Source organism: Heptranchias perlo, chromosome 12 (assembly GCF_035084215.1).
Source record: "Heptranchias perlo isolate sHepPer1 chromosome 12, sHepPer1.hap1, whole genome shotgun sequence".
NCBI lineage: Eukaryota > Metazoa > Chordata > Chondrichthyes > Hexanchiformes > Hexanchidae > Heptranchias > Heptranchias perlo.
Genome location: NC_090336.1, coordinates 10,558,356 through 10,584,665, shown reverse-complemented (window position 1 = coordinate 10,584,665; position 26,310 = coordinate 10,558,356). Strand labels below are relative to the sequence as shown.

Here is a 26,310-nt window from a genome sequence, read left to right as displayed (position 1 = left end):
ATAAATCCGACTGGTCACACGCACCATACGTCCTACTGGTTACACGCACAATAAATCCAACTGGTCACACGCACAATATGTCCTGCTGCTCACACGCACAATAAATCCTGCTGGTTACATGCACAATACATCCTACTGGTCACACGCACAATAAATCCTACTGGTCACACGCACAATACGTCCGACTGGTCACACGCGCAATAAATCCTGCTGGGAACAAGCACAATAAATCCGACTGGTCACACGCACAATGCATCCTACTGGTCACACACAAAATACATCCTGCTGGTCACACACAAAATACGTCCTATTGGTCACACACACAATACCCCCTACTGGTCACACACGAAATATGTCCTACTGGTCACACACGAAATACATCCTACTGGTCACACGCACATTACATCCTACTGGTCACACACACAATACATCCTACTGGTCACACGCACAATAAATCCTACTGGTCACACGCACAATAAATCCGACTGGTCACACGCACAATACGTCTGACTGGCCACACGCACAATAAATCCTACTGGTCACACACACAACAAATCCGACTGGTCACACGCACAATAAATCCTACTGGTCACACGCACAATAAATCCGACTGGTCACACACACAATAAATCCTACTTGTCACATGCACAATGAATCCTACTGGTCACACGCACAATACGTCCGACTGGTCACACGCACAATAAATTCTACTGGTCACACACACAATACATCCTACTGGTCACACACGAAATACATCCTACTGGTCACACACACAATACATCCTCCTGGTCACAAGCACAATACATCCTACTGGTCACACACAAAATACATCCTGCTGGTCACACACAAAATACGTCGTACTGGTCACACACACAATACATCCTACTGGTCACACACACAATACCTCGCACAGGTCACACACGAAGTACATCCTACTGGTCACACACGAAATACATCCTACTGGTCACACGCACATTACATCCTACTGGGAACACACACAAAACATCCGACTGGTCACACGCACAATAAATCCAACTGGTCACACGCACAATACGTCCGACTGGTCACACGCACAATAAATCCTACTGGTGACACACACAATACATCCTACTGGTCACACGCACAATAAATCCTACTGTTCACACACACAATACCTCCTACTGGTCACACACAAAATATATCCTACTGGTCACACACGAAATACATCCTACTGGTCACATGCACAATACCTCCTACTGGTCATACACAAAATATATCCTACTGGTCACATACGAAATACATCCAACTGGTCACACGCACATTACATCCTACTGGTCACACACACAATACATCCTACTGGTCACACGCACAATAAATCCTACTGGTCACACGCACAATAAATCCTACTGGTCACACGCACAATAAATCCTACTGGTCACACGCACAATGCGTCCGACTGGTCAGACGCACAATAAATCCTACTGGTCACATGCACAATACATCCTACTCGTCACACGCACAATAAATCCTACTGGTCACACCCACAATACGTCCTACTGGTCAAACACAGAATACGTCCCGCTGGTCACAAGCACAATAAATCCGACTGGTCACACGCACAATGCATCCTACTGGTCACACACGAAGTACATCCTACTGGTCACACACGAAATACATCCTACTGGTCACACGCACATTACATCCTACTGGGAACACACACAAAACATCCTACTGGTCACACGCACAATAAATCCAACTGGTCACACGCACAATGTGTCCGACTGGTCACACGCACAATAAATCCTACTGGTGACACACACAAAACATCCTACTGGTCACACGCACAATAAATCCAACTGGTCACACGCACAATGTGTCCGACTGGTCACACGCACAATAAATCCTACTGTTCACACACACAATACCTCCTACTGGTCACACACAAAATATATCCTACTGGTCACACACGAAATACATCCTACTGGTCACATGCACAATACCTCCTACTGGTCATACGCAAAATATATCCTACTGGTCACATACGAAATACATCCAACTGGTCACACGCACATTACATCCAACTGGTCACACACACAATACATCCTACTGGTCACACGCACAATAAATCCTACTGGTCACACGCACAATAAATCCTACTGGTCACACGCACAATAAATCCTACTGGTCACACGCACAATAAATCCTACTGGTCACATGCACAATACATCCTACTGGTGACGCACACAATACATCCTACTGGTCACACGCACAATAAATTCTACTGGTCACACGCACAATGCGTCCGACTGGTCACACGCACAATAAATCCTACTGGTCACACGCACAATGCGTCCGACTGGTCACACGCATAATAAATCCTACTGGTCACACGCACAATACGTCCGACTGGTCACACGCACAATAAATCCTACTGGTCACATGCACAATAAATCCGACTGGTCACACGCACAATACGTCCGACTGGTCACACGCACAATAAATCCTACTGGTCACATGCACAATACATCCTACTGGTCACACGCGCAATACGTCCGACTGGACACGCACAATACCTCCGACTGGTCACACACACAATACATCCGACTGGACACGCACAATACCTCCGACTGGTCACACACACAATACATCCTACTGGTCACATGCAAAAAACATCCTGCTGGTAACACACAAAATACATCCGACTGGTCACACGCACAATAAATGTTACTGGTCACACGCACAATATATCCTAATGGTCACACGCACAATACGGCCTACTGGTCACACGCACAATAAATCCTACTGGTCACACCCACAATACGTCCTACTGGTCAAACACACAATACGTCCTACGGGTCACACGCATAATAAATCCTGGTGGTCACAAGCACAATAAATCCGACTGGTCACACGCACAATACATCCTACTGGTCACACACAAAATAAGTCCTACTGGTCACACGCACAATACATCCAACTGGTCACATACACAATACATCCGACTGGTCACACGCACAATACATCCTACTGGTCACACACAAAATACATCCTGCCGGTCACACACAAAATACGTCCGACTGGTCACACACACAATACGTCCTACTGGTCACAAGCACAAGACATCCTACTGGTCACACGCACAATACGTCCTACTGGTCACACAAACAATACATCCGACTGGACACGCACAATACCTCCTCCTGGTCACACACGAAATACATCCTACTGGTCACACGCACATTACATCCTACTGGTCACACACACAATACATCCTACTGGACACGCACACAATACGTCCTACTGGTCACACGCACAATACATCCTACTGGTCACACACACAATACATCCTACTGGACACGCACACAATACGTCCGACTGGTCACACGCACAATAAATCCTACTGGTCACACGCACAATACATCCTACTGGTCACACACACAATACATCCTACTGGACACGCACACAATACGTCCGACTGGTCACACGCACTATAAATCCTACTGGTCACACGCACAATAAATCCTACTGGTCACACGCACAATACGTCCGACTGGTCACACGCACAATACGTCCCACTGGTCACACACACAATAAATCCTACTGGTCACATGCACAATACGTCCAACTGGTCACACGGAAATACGTCCTACTGGTCACACACACAATACGTCCTACTGGTCACACGCACAATGAATCCGACTGGTCACACGAACAATAAATCCTGCTGGTCACAGGCACAATACGTCCTACTGGTCACACGCACAATAAATCCTACTGGTCACACGCACAATAAGTCCAACTGGTCACACGCACAATAAATCAGACTGGTCACACACAGAATGCGTCCTACTGGTCACACGCACAATAAATCCTACTGGTCACCCGCACAATACGTCCTACTGGTCACACGCACAATAAATCCTACTGGTCACACCCACAATACGTCCTACTGGTCAAACACAGAATACGTCCTACGGGTCACACGCGCAATAAATCCTGCTGGTCACAAGTACAATAAATCCGACTGGTCACACGCACAATGCATCCTACTGGTCACACACAAAATACATCCTGCTGGTCACACACAAAATATGTCCGACTGGTCACACACACAATACATCCTACTGGTCACACAAAAAATAAGTCCGACTGGTCACACGCACAATACATCCTACTGGTCACACACGAAATATATCCAACTGGTCACACACAAAATACATCCTACTGGTCACACGCACATTACATCCTACTGGTCACACACACAATACATCCTACTGGTCACACGCACAATACGTCCGACTGGTCACACGCACAATAAATCCGACTGGTCACACGCACAATATGTCCGACTGGTCACACGCACAATAAATCCTACTGGTCACACACACAATACATCCTACTGGTCACACGCACAATAAATCCTACTGGTCACACACACAATAAATCCTACTGGTCACACGCACAATAATTGCTACTGGTCACACGCACAATACGTCCGACTGGTCACACGCACAATAAATCCTACTGGTCACACACACAATACATCCGACTGGTCACACACGAAATACATCCTACTGGTCACACACACAATACATCCAACTGGTCACAAGCACAATACTTCCTACTGGTCACACACAAAATAAGACCTACTGGACACACTCACAATAACTCGTACTGGTCACACACGAAGTACATCCGACTGGTCACACACGAAATACATCCTACTGGTCACACGCACATTACATCCTACTGGGGACACACACAAAACATCCTACTGGACACGCACACAATACGTCCTACTGGTCACACGCACAATAAATCCTACTGGTCACACGCACAATACGTCCGACTGGTCACACGCACAATAAATCCTACTGGTCACACGCACAATAAATCCGACTGGTCACACGCACCATACGTCCGACTGGTCACACGCACCATTCGTCCGACTGGTCACACGCACAATACGTCCTACTGGTCACACACACAATAAATCCGACTGGTCACATGCACAATACGTCCTACTGGTCACACGCAAAGACGTCCTACTGATCACACACACAATACGTCTTACTGGTCATACGCACAATAAATCCGACTGGTCACAAGAACAATAAATCCTGCTGGTCACACGCACAATACGTCCTACTGGTCACACGCACAATAAATCCTCCTGGTCACACGCACAATACGTCCTACTGGTCACACGCACAATAAATCCGACTGGTCACACGCACAATGCGTCCGACTGGTCACACGCACAATAAATCCGACTGGTCACACGCACAATGCGTCCTACTGGTCACACGCACAATAAATCCTACTGGTCACACGCACAATACGTCCTACTGGTCACACGCACAATAAATCCTACTGGTCACACGCACAATACGTCCTACTGGTCAAACACAGAATACGTCCCGCTGGTCACAAGCACAATAAATCCGACTGGTCACACGCACAATGCATCCTACTGGTCACACACAAAATACATCCTGCTGGTCACACACAAAATACGTCCTACTGGTCACACAAAAAATAAGTCCGACTGGTCACACGCACAATAAATCCGACTGGTCACACACACAATACGCCCGACTGGTCACACGCATAATAAATCCTACTGGTCACACGCATAATAAATCCTGCTGGTCACATGCACAATACATCCGACTGGTCACACACACAATACGTCCTACTGGTCACACGCACATTACGTCCTACTGGTCACACGCACAATACATCCTACTGGTCACACGCACAATACGTCCGACTGGACACGCACAATACCTCCTACTGGTCACACACACAATACATCCCACTGGTCACACACACAATACATCCTACTGGTCACATGCACAAAACATCCTGCTGGTCACACACAAAATACGTCCTACTGGTCACACACAAAATACATCCTGCTGGTCACACACAAAATACGTCCTATTGGTCACACAAAAAATAAGTCCGACTGGTCACACGCACAATACGTCCAACTGGTCACACGCACAATATATCCTCATGGTCACACGCACAATACGGCCTACTGGTCACACGCACAATAAATCCTACTGGTCACACCCACAATACGTCCTACTGGTCAAACACACAATACGTCCTACGGGTCACACGCATAATAAATCCTGCTGGTCACAAGCAGATTAAATCCGACTGGTCACATGCACAATACATCCAACTGGTCACACACACAATACATCCTACTGGTCACACGCACAATACATCCTACTGGTCACACGCACAATAAGTCCTACTGGTCACACGCACAATACATCCAACTGGTCACACGCACAATACATCCTACTTGTCACACGCACAGTACATCCTACTGGTCACACACAAAATACATCCTGCTGGTCACACACAAAATACGTCCCACTGGTCACACACACAATACATCCTCCTGGTCACACGCACAACAAATCCTACTGGTCACACGCACAATACGTCCGACTGGTCACACGCACAATAAATCCTACTGGTCACACGCACAATAAATCCGATTGGTCACACGCACAATACATCCTACTGGTCACACACGAAATACATCCTACTGGTCACACGCACATTACATCCTACTGGTCACACACACAATACATCCGACTGGACACGCACACAATACGTCCTACTGGTCACACGCACAATAAATCCTACTGGTCACACGCACAATACGTCCGACTGGTCACACGCACAATAAATCCTACTGGTCACACACACAATAAATCCTATTGGACACACGCACAATACATCCTACTGTTCACACGCACAATACGTCCGACTGGTCATACGCACAGGACATCCTACTGTTCACACGCACAATACGTCCTACTGGTCACACGCACAATACATCCTACTGGACACGCACAACACCTCCTACTGGTCACACACACAATATATCCGACTGGTCACACACACAATACATCCTACTGGTCACACACACAATACATCCTACTGGTCACATGCACAATGCATCCTACTGGTCACACACACAATACATCCTACTGGTCACACACAAAATCCATCCTGCTGGTCACACACAAAATACGTCCTACTGGTCACACACACAATACATCCTACTGGTCACACACACAAAATGTCCTCCTGGTCACAGGCACAATACATCCTGCTGGTCTCACACACACAATACATCCTACTGGTCACACACACAATACATCCTACTGGTCATACACACAATACTTCCTACTGGTCACACACACAATACATCCTACTGGTCACACGCACAATACATCCTACTGGTCACACGCACAATACATCCTACTGGTCACACACAAAATACGTCCTACTGGTCACACGCACAATATATCCTACTGGTCACACACAAAATACATCCTGCTGGTCACACACAAAATTTGTCTGACTGGTCACACGCACAATACGTCCTACTGGTCACACGCACAATATATCCTACTGGTCACACCCACAATACGTCCTACTGGTCAAACACACAATACGTCCTACGGGTCACACGCACAATAAATCCTGCTGGTCACAAGCACAATAAATCCGACTGGTCACACGCACAATACATCCAACTGGTCACACACACAATACATCCTGCTGGTCACACACACAATACATCCGACTGGTCACACACAAAATACATCCTGCTGGTCACACACAAAATACGTCCTACTGGTCACACACACAATACATCCGAATGGTCACACACAAAATATGTCCCAACTGGTCACACGCACAATACATCCTACTGGTCACACACAAAATACATCCTGCTGGTCACACACAAAATATGTCCGACTGGTCACACGCACAATACGTCCTACTGGTCACACGCACAAGACATCCTACTGGTCACACACACAATACATCCTGCTGGTCTCACACACACAATATATCCTACTGGTCACACACACAATACATCCTACTGGTCACACACACAATACATCCTACTGGTCACACACACAATACATCCTGCTGGTCTCACACACACAATACATCCTACTGGTCACACACACAATACATCCTACTGGTCACACACACGATACATCCTGCTGGTCTCACACACACAATACATCCTACTGGTCACACACACAATACATCCTACTGGTCACACGCACAATACATCCTACTGGTCACACGCACAAGACATCCTACTGGTCACACGCACAATACGTCCTACTGGTCACACACACACAATACATCCTGCTGGTCACACACACAATACATCCTGCTGGTCACACACACAAAACATCCTACTGGTCACACACAAAATAAGTCCTACTGGTCACACGCACAATACATCCTACTGGTCACACACACAATACATCCTGCTGGTCACACGCACAATACATCCTACTGGTCACACACAAAATACATCCTACTGATCACACACAAAATAACTCCTGCTGGTCACACGCACAATACATTCTACTGGTCACACACAAAATACATCCTGCTGGTCACACACAAAATACGTCCTACTGGTCACACACACAAAACATCCTACTGGTCACACACAAAATACGTCCGACTGGTCACACACACAAAACATCCGACTGGTCACACACGAAATACATCCTACTGGTCACACGCACAATACATCCTACTGGTCACACACAGAATACATCCGACTGGACACGCACACAATACGTCCTACTGGTCACACGCACAATAAATCCAACTGGTCACACGCACAATACGTCCGACTGGTCACACGCACAATAAATCCTACTGGTCACACACACAATAAATCCGACTGGTCACACGCACAATAAATCCAACTGGTCACACGCACCATACGTCCTACTGGTCACACGCACAATACGTCCGACTGGTCACACGCACAATAAATCCAACTGATCACACGCACCATACGTCCGACTGGTCACACACACAATACATCCTGCTGGTCGCACACACAATACATCCTACTGGTCACATGCACAATAGATCCTGCTGGTCACAGACAAAATACGTCCTACTGGTCACACGCACAATAAATTCAACTGGTCACACACACAATACATCCTACTGGTCACATGCACAATACATCCTACTGGTCACACACAAAATACATCCTGCTGGTCACACACAAAATATGTCCTACTGGTCACACACACAAAACTTCCTGCTGGTCACACACAAAATAAGTCCTACTGGTCACACACACAAAACTTCCTACTGGTCACACGCACAATACGTCCTACTGGTCACACGCACAAGACATCCTACTGGTCACACGCACAATACGTCCTACTGTTCACACGCACAATACATCCTACTGTTCACACACACAATACATCCTACTGGTCACAAGCACAATACGTCCGACTGGTCACATGCAAATACGTCCTACTGGTCACACGCACAATACGTCCTACTGGTCACACACACAATACGTCCAACTGGGCACACGCACAATAAATCCTACTGGTCACACGCACAATGCGTCCGACTGGTCACACGCACAATAAATCCTAATGGTCACACGCACGATACGTCCTACTGGTCACACGCATAATAAATCCCACTGGTTACACCCACAATACGTCCTTCTGGTCAAACAGACAATACGTCCTAAGGGTCACAAGCACAATGAATCCTGCTGGTCACAAGCACAATAAATCCGATTGGTCACACACAAAATACGTCCTACTGGTCACACACACAATACATCCGACTGGTCACACACAAAATAAGTCCTACTGGTCACACGCACAATACCTCCTACTGGTCACACACGAAATACATCCTACTGGTCACACACGAAATACATCCTACTGGTCACACGCACATTACATCCTACTGGTCACACAAACAATCCATCCTACTGGACACGCACACAATACGTCCGACTGGTCACACGCACAATAAATCCCACTGGTCACACGCACAATAAATCCTATTGGTCACACGCACTATAAATCCGACTGGTCACACACACAATACGTCCTACTGGTCACACGCACAATACATCCTGCTGGTCACACACACAATTCATCCGATTGGACACGCACAATACCTCCTACTGGTCACACACACAATACGTCCTACTGGTCACACGCACAATACATCCTGCTGGTCTCACACACACAATGCATCCTGCTGGTCACACACAAAATACGTCCTACTGGTCACACGCACAATACGTCCGACTGGTCACACGCACAATAAATCCAACTGGTCACACGCACAATAAATCCTACTGGTCACACCCACAATACGTCCAACTGGTCAAACACACAATACGTCCTACGGGTCACACGTACAATAAATCCTGCTGGTCACAAGCACAATAAATCCGACTGGTCACACGCACAATACATCCTGCTGGTCACACACAAAATACGTCCTACTGGTCACACACACAATACAAACTACTGGTCACACACAAAATATGTCCCACTGGACACACGCACAATACATCCTATTGGTCACACACAAAATAAGTCCTACTGGTCACACACGAAATACATCCTACTGGTCACAAGCACAATACAGCCTACTGGTCACACACAAAATACATCCTGCTGGTCACACACAAAATACGTCCTACTGGTTACACAGACGAGACATCCTACTGGTCACACACAAAATAAGTCCTACTGGTCACACGCACAATACATCCTACTGGTCACACGCACAATACATCCTACTGGTCACACACATAATACATCCGACTGGACACGCACACAATACGTCCTACTGGTCACACGCACAATAAATCCTACTGGTCACACGCACAATACGTCCGACTGGTCACACGCACAATAAATCCAACTGGTCACACGCACCATACGTCCTACATATCACACGCACCATACGTCCTACTGGTCACACGCACAATACGTCCGACTGGTCACACGCACAATAAATCCAACTGGTCACACGCACCATACGTCCTACTGGTCACACGCACCATACGTCCTACTGGTCACACGCAAATACGTCCTACTGGTCACACACACAATACATCCTACTGGTCACACGCAGAATATATCCCAATGGTCACACGCACAATACGTCCTACTGGTCACACGCATAATAAATCCTACTGGTCACACCCACAATACGTCCTACTGGTCAAACACACAATACATCCTAAGGGTCACACGCACAATAAATCCTGCTGGTCAGAAGCACAATAAATCCGACTGGTCACTCGCACAATACATCCTACTGGTCACACACAAAATACGTTCTACTGGTCACACACACATCACATCCGACTGGTCACACACAAAATAAGTCCTACTGGTCACACGCACAATACATCCTACTGGTCACACACACAATACATCCAACTGGTCACAAGCAGAAAACATCCTACTGGTCACAAGCACAAAACATCCTACAGGTCACACACAAAATACATCCGACTGGTCACACACGAAATACATCCTACTGGTCACACACACAAAACATCCGACTGGTCACACACGAAATACATCCTACTGGTCACAAGCACAAAACATCCTACAAGGTCACACACAAAATACATCCTGCTGGTCATACACAAAATAATTCCTACTGGTCACACACACAATACATCCTACTGGTCACACACACAATACCTCCTACTGGTCACACACGAAATACATCCAACTGGTCACACGCACATTGCATACTACTGGTCACACACACAATACATCCTACTGGACACGCACACAATACGTCCTACTGGTCACACGCACAATAAATCCTACTGGTCACATGCACAATACGTCCGACTGGTCACACGCACAATAAATCCTACTGGTCACACGCACAATAAATCCGACTGGTCACACGCACAATACGTCCTACTGGTCACACGCCCAAGAAATCCTACTGGTCACACACACAATAAATCCTACTGGTCACACACACAATACATCCTACTGGTCATACACACAATACATCCTACTGGTCACACGCAGAATACATCCTACTGGTTACACACAAAATACATCCTGCTGGTCACACACAAAATACGTCCTACTGGTCACATGCACAATAAATCCTACTGGTCACACACACAATACATCCTACTGGTCACACACACAATACATCCTACTGGTCACACACAAAATAAGTCCTACTGGTCACATGCACAATAAATCCTACTGGTCACACACAAAATAAGTCCTACTGGTCACACGCACAATACATCCGACTGGTCACACACAAAATACATCCTGCTGGTCACACACAAATTACGTCCTGCTGGTCACACGCACAATACATCCTACTGGTCACACACAAAATAATTCCAACTGGTCACACGCACAATACATCCTACTGGTCACACACACAATACCTCCTACTAGTCACACACGAAATACATCCTACTGGTCACACACGAAATACATCCTACTGGTCATACACAAAATACGTCCTACTGGTCACACACACAATACATCCTAATGGTCACACACACAATACATCCTACTGGTCACACACAAAATACATCCTGCTGGTCACACACACAATACATCCTACTGGACACGCACACAATACGTCCGACTGGACACGCACAATACCTCCAACTGGTCACACACAAAATACGTCCTACTGGTCACATGCACAATACATCCTGCTGCTCTCACATACACAATACATCCTACTGGTCACACACACAACACATCCTGCTGGTCGCACACACAATACATCCTACTGGTCACATGCACAATAGATCCTGCTGGTCACAGACAAAATACGTCCTACTGGTCACACGCACAATAAATCCAACTGGTCACACACACAATACATCCTACTGGTCACATGCACAATACATCCTGCTGGTCACACACAAAATATGTCCTACTGGTCACACACACAAAACTTCCTGCTGGTCACACACAAAATAAGTCCTACTGGTCACACGCACAATACATCCTACTGGTCACACGCACAATACGTCCTACTGGTCACACGCACAATACGTCCTACTGTTCACACGCACAATACATCCTACTGTTCACACACACAATACATCCTACTGGTCACAAGCACAATACGTCCGACTGGTCACATGCAAATACGTCCTGCTGGTCACACACACAATACGTCCTACTGGTCACACACAAATACGTCCTACTGGTCACACACACAATACGTCCAACTGGGCACACGCACAATAAATCCTACTGGTCACACGCACAATACGTCCTACTGGTCACACGCACAATAAATCCTAATGGTCACACGCACGATACGTCCTACTGGTCACACGCATAATAAATCCCACTGGTCACACCCACAATACGTCCTTCTGGTCAAACAGACAATACGTCCTAAGGGTCACACGCACAATGAATCCTGCTGGTCACAAGCACAATAAATCCGATTGGTCACACACAAAATACGTCCTACTGGTCACACACACAATACATCCGACTGGTCACACACAAAATAAGTCCTACTGGTCACACGCACAATACCTCCGACTGGTCACACACGAAATACATCCGACTGGTCACACACGAAATACATCCGACTGGTCACACAAACAATACATCCGACTGGACACATGCACAATACATCCCACTGGTCACACGCACAATACATCCTACTGGTCACACACGAAATACGTCCGACTGGTCACACGCACAATAAATCCAACTGGTCACACGCACAATACATCCTACTGATCACACGCACAATACATCCTACTGGTCACACACGAAATACATCCTACTGGTCACACACGAAATACGTCCGACTGGTCACACGCACAATAAATCCAACTGGTCACACGCACAATACATCCTACTGGTCACACGTACAATAAATCCTACTGGTCACACGCACAATAAATCCAACTGGTCACATGCACAATACATCCCACTGGTCACACGCACAATACATCCTATTGGTCACACGCACTATACGTCCTACTGGTCACATGCACAATACATCCTGCTGGTCTCACACACACAATACCTCCTACTGGTCACACACACAATACATCCTACTGGTCACATGCACAATACATCCTGCTGGTCTCACACACACAATGCATCCTGCTGGTCACACACAAAATACGTCCTACTGGTCACACGCACAATACGTCCGACTGGTCACACGCACAATAAATCCAACTGGTCACACGCACAATAAATCCTACTGGTCACACCCACAATACGTCCAACTGGTCAAACACACAATACGTCCTACGGGTCACACGTACAATAAATCCTGCTGGTCACAAGCACAATAAATCCGACTGGTCACACGCACAATACATCCTGCTGGTCACACACAAAATACGTCCTACTGGTCACACACACAATACAAACTACTGGTCACACACAAAATATGTCCCACTGGTCACACGCACAATACATCCTACTGGTCTCACACAAAATAAGTCCTACTGGTCACACACGAAATACATCCTACTGGTCACAAGCACAATACAGCCTACTGGTCACACACAAAATACATCCTGCTGGTCACACACAAAATACGTCCTACTGGTTACACAGACTAGACATCCTACTGGTCACACACAAAATAAGTCCTACTGGTCACACGCACAATACATCCTACTGGTCACACGCACAATACATCCTACTGGTCACACACACAATACATCCTACTGGTCACACACGAAATACATCGTACTGGTCACAAGCACAATACATCCTACTGGTCACACACAAAATACATCCTGCTGGTCACACACAAAATACGTCCTACTGGTCACACACACTACACATCCTACTGGTCACACACAAAATAATTCCGACTGGTCACACGCACAATACATCCTACTGGTCACACACACAATACCTCCTACTGGTCACACACGAGATACATCCTACTGGTCACACACGAAATACATCCTACTGGTCACACACAAAATACGTCCTACTGGTCACACACACTACACATCCTACTAGTCATACACACAATACATCCTACTGGACACGCACACAATACATCCTACTGGACACGCACACAATACGTCCTACTGGTCACACGCACAATAAATCCTACTGGTCACACGCACAATAAATCCGACTGGTCACACGCACAATAAATCCGACAGGTCACACGCACCATACGTCCTGCGGGTCACACGCACAATACGGGCTACTGGTCACACGCACAAAAAATCGTACTGGTCACACACACAATAAACCCGACTGGTCATACGCACAATACGCCCCACTGGTCAAACACACAATATGTCCTGCTGGTCACACGCACAATATATCCAACTGGTCACACACACAATAAATCCTACTGGTCACACATGAATTACATCCTACTGGTCACACACAAAATACATCCTACTGGTCACACGCACAATACATCCTACTGGTCACACGCACATGACATCCTACTGGTCACACGCACAATACGTCCGACTGGTCACACACACAATACATCCTACTGGACACGCACAATACCTCATACTGGTCGCACACAAAATACGTCCTACTGGTCACATGCACAATACATCCTGCTGGTCTCACACACACAATACATCCGACTGGTCACACAAACAATACATCCTACTGGTCACACACACAATACATCCTACTGGTCACATGCACAATACATCCTGCTGGTCACACACAAAATACATCCTGCTGGTCACACACACACAATACATCCTACTGGTCACACAAACAATACATCCTACTGGTCACACACACAATACATCCTACTGGTCACATGCATAATACATCCTACTGGTCACACACAAAATACATCCTGCTGGTCACACACACAATACATCCTGCTGGTCACACACAAAATAAGTCCTACTGGTCACACGCACAATACGTCCTACTGGTCACACGCACAAGACATCCTACTGGTCACACGCACAATACGTCCTAATGGTCACACACACAATACATCCTACTGGACACGCACAAAACCTCCTACTGGTCACACACACAATACATCCTACTGGTCACACACACAATACATCCTACTGGTCACACACACAATACATCCTACTGGTCACACACACAATACATCCAACTGATCACACACAAAATACATCCTGCTGGTCACACGCACAATACATCCTGCTGGCCACACGCACAATACATCCTACTGTTCACACACAAAATAGATCCTGCTGGTCACACACAAAATACGTCCTACTGGTCACACGCACAATACATCCTACTGGTCACACACATGATACATCCTACTGGTCACAGGCACAATACATCCTACTGGTCACACACAAAATACATCCTGCTGGTCACACACACAATACTTCCTACTGGTCACACACACAATACATCCTACTGGTCACAAGCACAATACATCCTACTGGTCACACACAAAATACAGCCTGCTGGTCACACACAAAATACGTCCTACTGGTCACACACACAATACATCCTACTGGTCACACACAAAATAAGTCCTACTGTTCACACACACAATACATCCGACTGGTCACACACGAAATATATCCTTCTGGTTGCACACGAAACACATCCAAATGGTCACACGCACATTACATCCTACTGGTCAAACACACAATACATCCTCCTGGACACACGCACAATACATCCTACTGGTCACACGCACAATAAATCCTACTGGTCACACGCACAATACGTCCGACTGGTCACACGCACCATACATCCTACTGGTCACACACACAATACGTCCTACTGGTCACACGGACAATAAATCCTGCTGGTCACACGCACAATAAATCTTACTGGTCACACGCACAATACGTCCGACTGGACACACGCACAATAAATCCTGATGGTCACAAGCACAATAAATCCGACTGGTCACACGCACAATACATCCTGCTGGTCACACACAAAATACGTCCTACTGGTCACACACACAATACAACCCACTGGTCACACACAAAATAAGTCCTACTGGTCACACACACAATACAATACACTGGTCACACGCACAATACGTCCGACTGGTCACACGCACCATACGTCCTACTGGTCACACACACAATACGTCCCACTGGTCACACGGACAATAAATCCTGCTGGTCACACGTACAATAAATCTTACTGGTCACACGCACAATACGTCCGACTGGTCACACGCACAATAAATCTTGCTGGTCACAAGCACAATAAATCCGACTGGTCACACGCACAATACATCCTGCTGGTCACACACAAAATACGTCCTACTGGTCACACACACAATACAACCCACTGGTCACACACAAAATAAGTCCTACTGGTCACACACACAATATATCCTACTGGTCACACACAAAATAAGTCCTACTGGTCACACACACAATACAACCCACTGGTCACACCCACAATACGTCCTACTGGTCAAACACACAATACGTCCTACGGGTCACACGCACAATAAATCCTGCTGGTCACAAGCACAATAAACCCGACTGGTCGCACATGAATTACATCCGACTGGTCACACGTACAATACGCCCGACTGGTCACACAAACAATACGTCCTACTGGTCACACGCCCAATAAATCCTGCTGGTCACACACACAATAAATCCTACTGGTCACACACACAATACATCCGACTGGTCACATGCACAATAAATCCTACTGGTCACACGCATAATAAATCCCACTGGTCACACCCACAATACGTCCTTCTGGTCAAACAGACAATACGTCCTAAGGGTCACACGCACAATGAATCCTGCTGGTCACAAGCACAATAAATCCGATTGGTCACACACAAAATAAGTCCTACTGGTCACACACACAATACATCCGACTGGTCACACACAAAATAAGTCCTACTGGTCACACGCACAATACCTCCTACTGGTCACACACGAAATACATCCCACTGGTCACACACGAAATACATCCTACTGGTCACACGCACATTACATCCTACTGGTCACACAAACAATACATCCTACTGGACACGCACACAATACGTCCGACTGGTCACACGCACAATAAATCCTACTGGTCACACGCACAATAAATCCAACTGGTCACATGCACAATACATCCCACTGGTCACACACACAATAAATCCTATTGGTCACACGCACTATAAATCCTATTGGTCACACGCACTATAAATCCGACTGGTCACACACACAATACGTCCTACTGGTCACACACACAATACATCCTGCTGGTCACACACACAATTCATCCGATTGGACACGCACAATACCTCCTACTGGTCACACACACAATACGTCCTACTGGTCACACGCACAATACATCCTGCTGGTCACACACACAATTCATCCGATTGGACACGCACAATACCTCCTACTGGTCACACACACAATACGTCCTACTGGTCACATGCACAATACATCCTGCTGGTCTCACACACACAATGCATCCTGCTGGTCACACACAAAATACGTCCTACTGGTCACACGCACAATACGTCCGACTGATCACACGCACAATAAATCCAACTGGTCACACGCACAATAAATCCTACTGGTCACACCCACAATACGTCCAACTGGTCAAACACACAATACGTCCTACGGGTCACACGTACAATAAATCCTGCTGGTCACAAGCACAATAAATCCGACTGGTCACACGCACAATACATCCTGCTGGTCACACACAAAATACGTCCTACTGGTCACACACACAATACAAACTACTGGTCACACACAAAATATGTCCCACTGGTCACACGCACAATACATCCTACTGGTCACACACAAAATAAGTCCTACTGGTCACACACGAAATACATCCTACTGGTCACAAGCACAATACAGCCTACTGGTCACACACAAAATACATCCTGCTGGTCACACACAAAATACGTCCTACTGGTTACACAGACTAGACATCCTACTGGTCACACACAAAATAAGTCCTACTGGTCACACGCACAATACATCCTACTGGTCACACGCACAATACATCCTACTGGTCACACGCACAATAAATCCTACTGGTCACACACGAAATACATCGTACTGGTCACAAGCACAATACATCCTACTGGTCACACACAAAATACATCCTGCTGGTCACAAACAAAATACGTCCTACTGGTCACACACACTACACATCCTACTGGTCACACACAAAATAAGTCCGACTGGTCACACGCACAATACATCCTACTGGTCACACACGAGATACATCCTACTGGTCACACACGAAATACATCCTACTGGTCACACACAAAATACGTCCTACTGGTCACACACACTACACATCCTACTAGTCACACACACAATACATCCTACTGGACACGCACACAATAAATCCTACTGGTCACACGCACAATAAATCCGACTGGTCACACGCACAATAAATCCGACAGGTCACACGCACCATACGTCCTGCGGGTCACACGCACAATACGGCCTACTGGTCACACGCACAAAAAATCGTACTGGTCACACACACAATAAACCCGACTGGTCATACGCACAATACGCCCCACTGGTCAAACACACAATATGTCCTGCTGGTCACACGCACAATATATCCAACTGGTCACACACACAATAAATCCTACTGGTCACACATGAATTACATCCTACTGGTCACACACAAAATACATCCTACTGGTCACACGCACAATACATCCTACTGGTCACACGCACATGACATCCTACTGGTCACACGCACAATACGTCCGACTGGTCACACACACAATACATCCGACTGGACACGCACAATACCTCATACTGGTCGCACACAAAATACGTCCTACTGGTCACATGCACAATACATCCTGCTGGTCTCACACACACAATACATCCTACTGGTCACACACAAAATAAGTCCTACTGGTCACACACACAATACATCCTACTGGTCACACCCACAATACGTCCTACTGGTCAAACACACAATACGTCCTACGGGTCACACGCACAATAAATCCTGCTGGTCACAAGCACAATAAACCCGACTGGTCGCACATGAATTACATCCGACTGGTCACACGTACAATACGCCCGACTGGTCACACAAACAATACGTCCTACTGGTCACACGCCCAATAAATCCTGCTGGTCACACACACAATAAATCCTACTGGTCACACACACAATACATCCTACTGGTCACATGCACAATACATCCTACTGGTCACACGCACAATAAATCCTACTGGTCACACGCACATTAAATCCAACTGGTCACACACACAATTAATCCTACTGGTCACAAGCACAATACATCCTACTGGTCACAAGCACAATTCACCCGACTGGTCACACACACAATACGTCCTAGTGGTCACAAGCCCAATAAATCCTAGTGGTCACACACACAATACATCCGACTGGTCACACGCACAATAAATCCTACTGGTCACACACACAATAAATCCTAATGGGCACACGCACAATACGTCCGACTGGTCACACTCACAATACGTCCTACTGGTCACACACACACAATACATCCAACTGATCACACACAAAATACATCCTGCTGGTCACACGCACAATACATCCTGCTGGTCACACGCACAACACATCCTACTGGTCACACACAAAATACATCCTGCTGGTCACACACAAAATACGTCCTACTGGTCACACGCACAATACATCCTGCTGGTCACACACATGATACATCCTACTGGTCACAGGCACAATACATCCTACTGGTCACACACAAAATACATCCTGCTGGTCACACACACAATACATCCTACTGGTCACACACACAATACATCCTACTGGTCACAAGCACAATACATTCTACTGGTCACACACAAAATACAGCCTGCTGGTCACACACAAAGTACGTCCTACTGGTCACACACACAATACATCCTACTAGTCACACACAAAATAAGTCCTACTGGTCACACACACAATACATCCTACTGGTCACACACAAAATATATCCTACTGGTTGCACACGAAACACATCCAAATGGTCACACGCACATTACATCCTACTGGTCAAACACACAATACATCCTCCTGGACACACGCACAATACATCCTACTGGTCACACGCACAATAAATCTTACTGGTCACATGCACAATACGTCCGACTGGTCACACGCACCATACGTCCTACTGGTCACACACACAATACGTCCTACTGGTCACACGGACAATAAATCCTGCTGGTCACATGCACAATAAATCTTACTGGTCACACGCACAATACATCCTACTGGTCACATGCACAATACATCCTGCTGGTCACACACAAAATAAGTCCGACTGGTCACACACAAAATAAGTCCGACTGGTCACACACACAATACATCCTACTGGTCACACACACAATACAACCCACTGGTCACACACAAAATAAGTCCGACTGGTCACACACAAAATAAGTCCGACTGGTCACACACACAATACATCCTACTGGTCACACGCACAATACATCCTACTGGTCACACACAAAATACATCCTGCTGGTCACACACAAAATACGTCCTACTGGTCACACAGACAATACATCCGACTGGTCACACACGAAATACGTCCTACGGGTCACACACACAATACATCCTACTGGTCACACACACAATACATCCTACTGGTCACACGCACAATACATCCTACTGGTCACACACAAAATACATCCTGCTGGTCACACACAAAATACGACCTACTGGTCACACACACAATACATTCTACTGGTCACAGACAAAATAAGTCCTACGGGTCACACACGAATTACATCCTACTGGTCACACGCACAATAAATCCTACTGGTCACACGCACAATACGTCCGACTGGTCACACGCGCAATAAATCCTACTGGTCACACGCACAATACATCCTACTGGTCACACGCACAATATGTCCTACTGGTCACACGCACGATAAATCCTGCTGGTCACAAGCACAATAAACCCGACTGGTCATACGCACAATACGCCCGACTGGTCAAACACACAATACGTCCTACGGGTCACACGCACAATAAATCCTGCTGGTCACACGCACAATAAATCCAACTGGTCACACACACATTACGTCCTACTGGACACACACACACAATACGTCCTACTGTTCACATGCACAATACGTCCTACTGGTCACACGCACAATAAATCCTACTGGTCACACGCACACTACGTTCTGCTGGTCACACGCATTATAAATCCTACTGGTCACACCCACAATACGTCCTCCTGGTCACACACACAATACCTCCTACTGGTCACACACACAATACGTCCTACTGGTCACACACACAATACGTCCTGCTGGTCACACACACACAATACCTCCTACTGGTCACACACACAATACGTCCTACTGGTCACACGCACAATAAATCCAACTGGTCACACGCACAATAAGTCTGGCTGGTCACACGCATAATAAATCGAACTGGTCACACACACAATACCTCCTACTGGTCACGCACACAATATGTCCTACTGGTCACACGCACAATAAATCCAACTGGTCACACGCACAATAAATCCTACTGGTCACACCCACAATACGTCCAACTGGTCACACACACAGTACGTCCCACTGGTCACACACACAATACGTCCTACTGGTCACACACACACAATACATCCTACTGGTCAAACACACAATACGTCCTACTGGTCACAAACACAATACGTCCTACTGGTCACACGCACAATAAATCCTACTGGTCACACACACAATGTATCCTGCTGGTCACACACACAATACATCCTACTGGTCACACACACAATAAATCCCACTGGTCACACACGAATTACATCCTACTGGTCACACACACAATACATCCTTCTGGTCACACGCACAATAAACCCTACTGGTCACACAGACAATACGTCCTACTGGTCACACACACAATACGTCCTACTGGTCACACACACAATACGTCACACTCGTGACACGCCCAATAAATCCTACTGGTCACACGCACAATACGTCCTACTGGTCACACACACAATAAATCCTACTGGTCACACACACAATACGTCCTACTGGTCACACGCACAATAAATCCTGCTGGTCACACACACAATACGTCCTACTGGTCACACGCACAATAAATCCTACTGGTCACACGCACAATACGTCCTCCTGGTCACATGCACAATACGTCCTACTGGTCACACACACAATACGTCCTACTGGTCACACACACAATAAATCCTACTGGTCACACGCACAATACGTCCTACTGGTCACACACACAATAAATCCTACTGGTCACACACACAATACGTCCTACTGGTCACACGCACAATAAATCCTACTGGTCACACACACAATACGTCCTACTGGTCACACGCACAATAAATCCTACTGGTCACACACACAATACGTCCTACTGGTCACACGCACAATACGTCCTACTGGGCACACGCACAATAAATCCTACTGGTCACATGGACAATACGTCCTGCAGGTCACACGCACAATAAATCCTACTGGTCCCATGCACAATACGTCCTACAGGTCACATGCACAATAAATCCTACTGGTCACACGCACAATAAATCCTACTGGTCACACACACAATATATCCTACTGGTCACACGCACAATCAATCCGACTGGTCACACACACAATACGCCCTACTGGTCACACACACAATATGTCCCACTGGTCACACGCACAATAAATCCTACTGGTCACACACGAATTACATCCTACTTGTCACACACACAATAAATCCTACTGGTCACACACGAATTACATCCTACTGGTCACACACACAATACATCCTACCGGTCACACACAAAATACATCCTATTGGTCACACACACAATACATCCTACTGGTCACACGCACAATGCATCCTACTGGTCACACACAAAATACATCCTATTGGTCACACACACAATACATCCTACTGGTCACACACAAAATACGTCCTACTGGTCACACGCACAATACATCCTACTGGTCACACACACAATAAATCCTACTGGTCACACACACAATACATCCTACTGGTCACACACACAATACATCCTACTGGTCACACACAAAATACGTCCTACTGGTCACACACAAAATACATCCTGCTGGTCACACGCACAATACATCCTGCTGGTCACACGCACAATACGTCCTACTGGTCACACACAAAATACATCCTGCTGGTCACACGCACAATACATCCTACTGGTCACACACACAATACGTCCTACTCGTCACACACAAAATACGTCCTACTGGTCACACACACAATACATCCTACTGGTCACACGCACAATACATCCTACTGGTCACACGCACAATACATCCTACTGGTCACACACAAAATACATCCTACTGGTCACACGCACAATAAATTCTACTGGTCACACACACAATACATCCTACTGGTCACACACAAAATACATCCTACTGGTCACACGCACAATACATCCTACTGGTCACACGCACAATACATCCTACTGGTCACACGCACAATACATCCTACTGGTCACACGCACAATACATCCTACTGGTCACACACAATGCCTCCTACTGGTCACACAAACAATACGTCCTACTGGTCACACACACAATACGTCCTACTGGTCACATGCACAATACATCCTGCTGGTCTCACACACACAATACATCCTACTGGTCACACACGAAATACATCCTACTGGTCACACACACAATACATCCTACTGGTCACACACACAATACATCCTACTGGTCACATGCACAATACATCCTACTGGTCACACACAAAATACATCCTGCTGGTCACATGCACAATACATCCTACTGGTCACACACACAATACATCCTACTGGTCACATGCACAATACATCCTACTGGTCACACACAAAATACATCCTGCTGGTCACATGCACAATACATCCTGCTGGTCACATGCACAATACATCCTACTGGTCACACACAAAGTACATCCTACTGGTCACATGCAAAATACATCCTACTGGTCACACACACAATACATCCTACTGGTCACATGCACAATACATCCTACTGGTCACACACAAAATATGTCCTGCTGGTCACATGCAAAATACATCCTACTGGTCACACACACAATACATCCTACTGGTCACACACACAATACATCCTACTGGTCACACACACAATACATCTTACTGGTCACACACACAATACATCCTACTGGTCACACACACAATACGTCCTACTGGTCACACACACAATACATCCTACTGGTCACACACACAATACATCTTACTGGTCACACACACAATACATCCTACTGGTCACACACAAAATATGTCCTACTGGTCACACACACAATGCATCCTAATGGTCACACACACAATACATCCTACTGGTCACACACACAATACATCCTACTGGTCACACACACAATACATCCTACTGGTCACACACACAATACATCCTACTGGTCACACACACAATACATCCTACTGGTCACACACAAAATATGTCCTACTGGTCACACACACAATGCATCCTAATGGTCACACACACAATACATCCTACTGGTCTCACACACACAATACATCTTACTGGTCACACACACAATACATCCTACTGGTCACACACACAATACATCCTACTGGTCACACACAAAATATGTCCTACTGGTCACACACACAATGCATCCTAATGGTCACACACACAATACATCCTACTGGTCACACACACAATACATCCTGCTGGTCACACGCACAATACATCCTACTGGTCACACACACAATACATCCTACTGGTCACACACACAATACGTCCTACTGGTCACATGCACAACGGGGTAGAGTTTTTGCTTTCGGTGCAATCGGGAAATTACATCCAAAACGCCCTCGAAATTGCTCTGGTTCGGTTCCAGTTCCAGTTTCCAAAACAATTAATTTGCATAATCACAAATGTAAAATCTTCAATGTACCAGCGCAATTGAGCGGCGGAATTGAGTATAATCGTTTCTTTTCTTTCCATTAAAAATATTCCTTGATGTATTTAAGAGTGGTAACCTGGTGCAGTTTTATTAATACATCTGAAAATGGGCTTATCAACAAAAGTAAGCATTTTTAATGAGTGTTCAGTCCTCCAACTGTGCGAAACCTGATTTAAAATCACTGAAAATGACTTCAAAAACTGTACTGAACCATTTAATAGTTTCATTAGTGTACACTAGTCAGTTTATTAGTAAATTAAATATTTTAGATATGAAAAATCTTTTAAAATGTGCATACTAGTGCCTGTGCACCTAAGAAAATGAGCCCAATTTGAAGAGCCTTCCCGAACCAGCACAATTGGTGGAATCTCGCAATTTCGACCTGGAGGCGTGGCCAGTTTTGTAGGCGGAACCTGATTTGGTGAATTGAATCTTAAACCAGCATAAAAGATCACGGAAAACACGAACGTGAGTGGTTTTGGACGTAACTCACTTACATTTAAAATTCCCTGATCTTTTGCGCTGGTTCGGCCGATTCTGCCCGGATTGTGCTGATATTACCAGTGTAAACGAGCGGAGAC

At 46.2% G+C, this 26,310-nt stretch overlaps 1 protein-coding gene across 2 annotated transcripts in view; it reads left to right on the top strand.

The window, feature by feature from the left end:
• LOC137327814 (inactive serine protease PAMR1-like) overlaps nucleotides 1-26,310 on the top strand; it is a 228,670-nt gene that overhangs the window by 178,179 nt on the left and 24,181 nt on the right. The gene's annotated exons all lie outside the window — the stretch shown is intronic.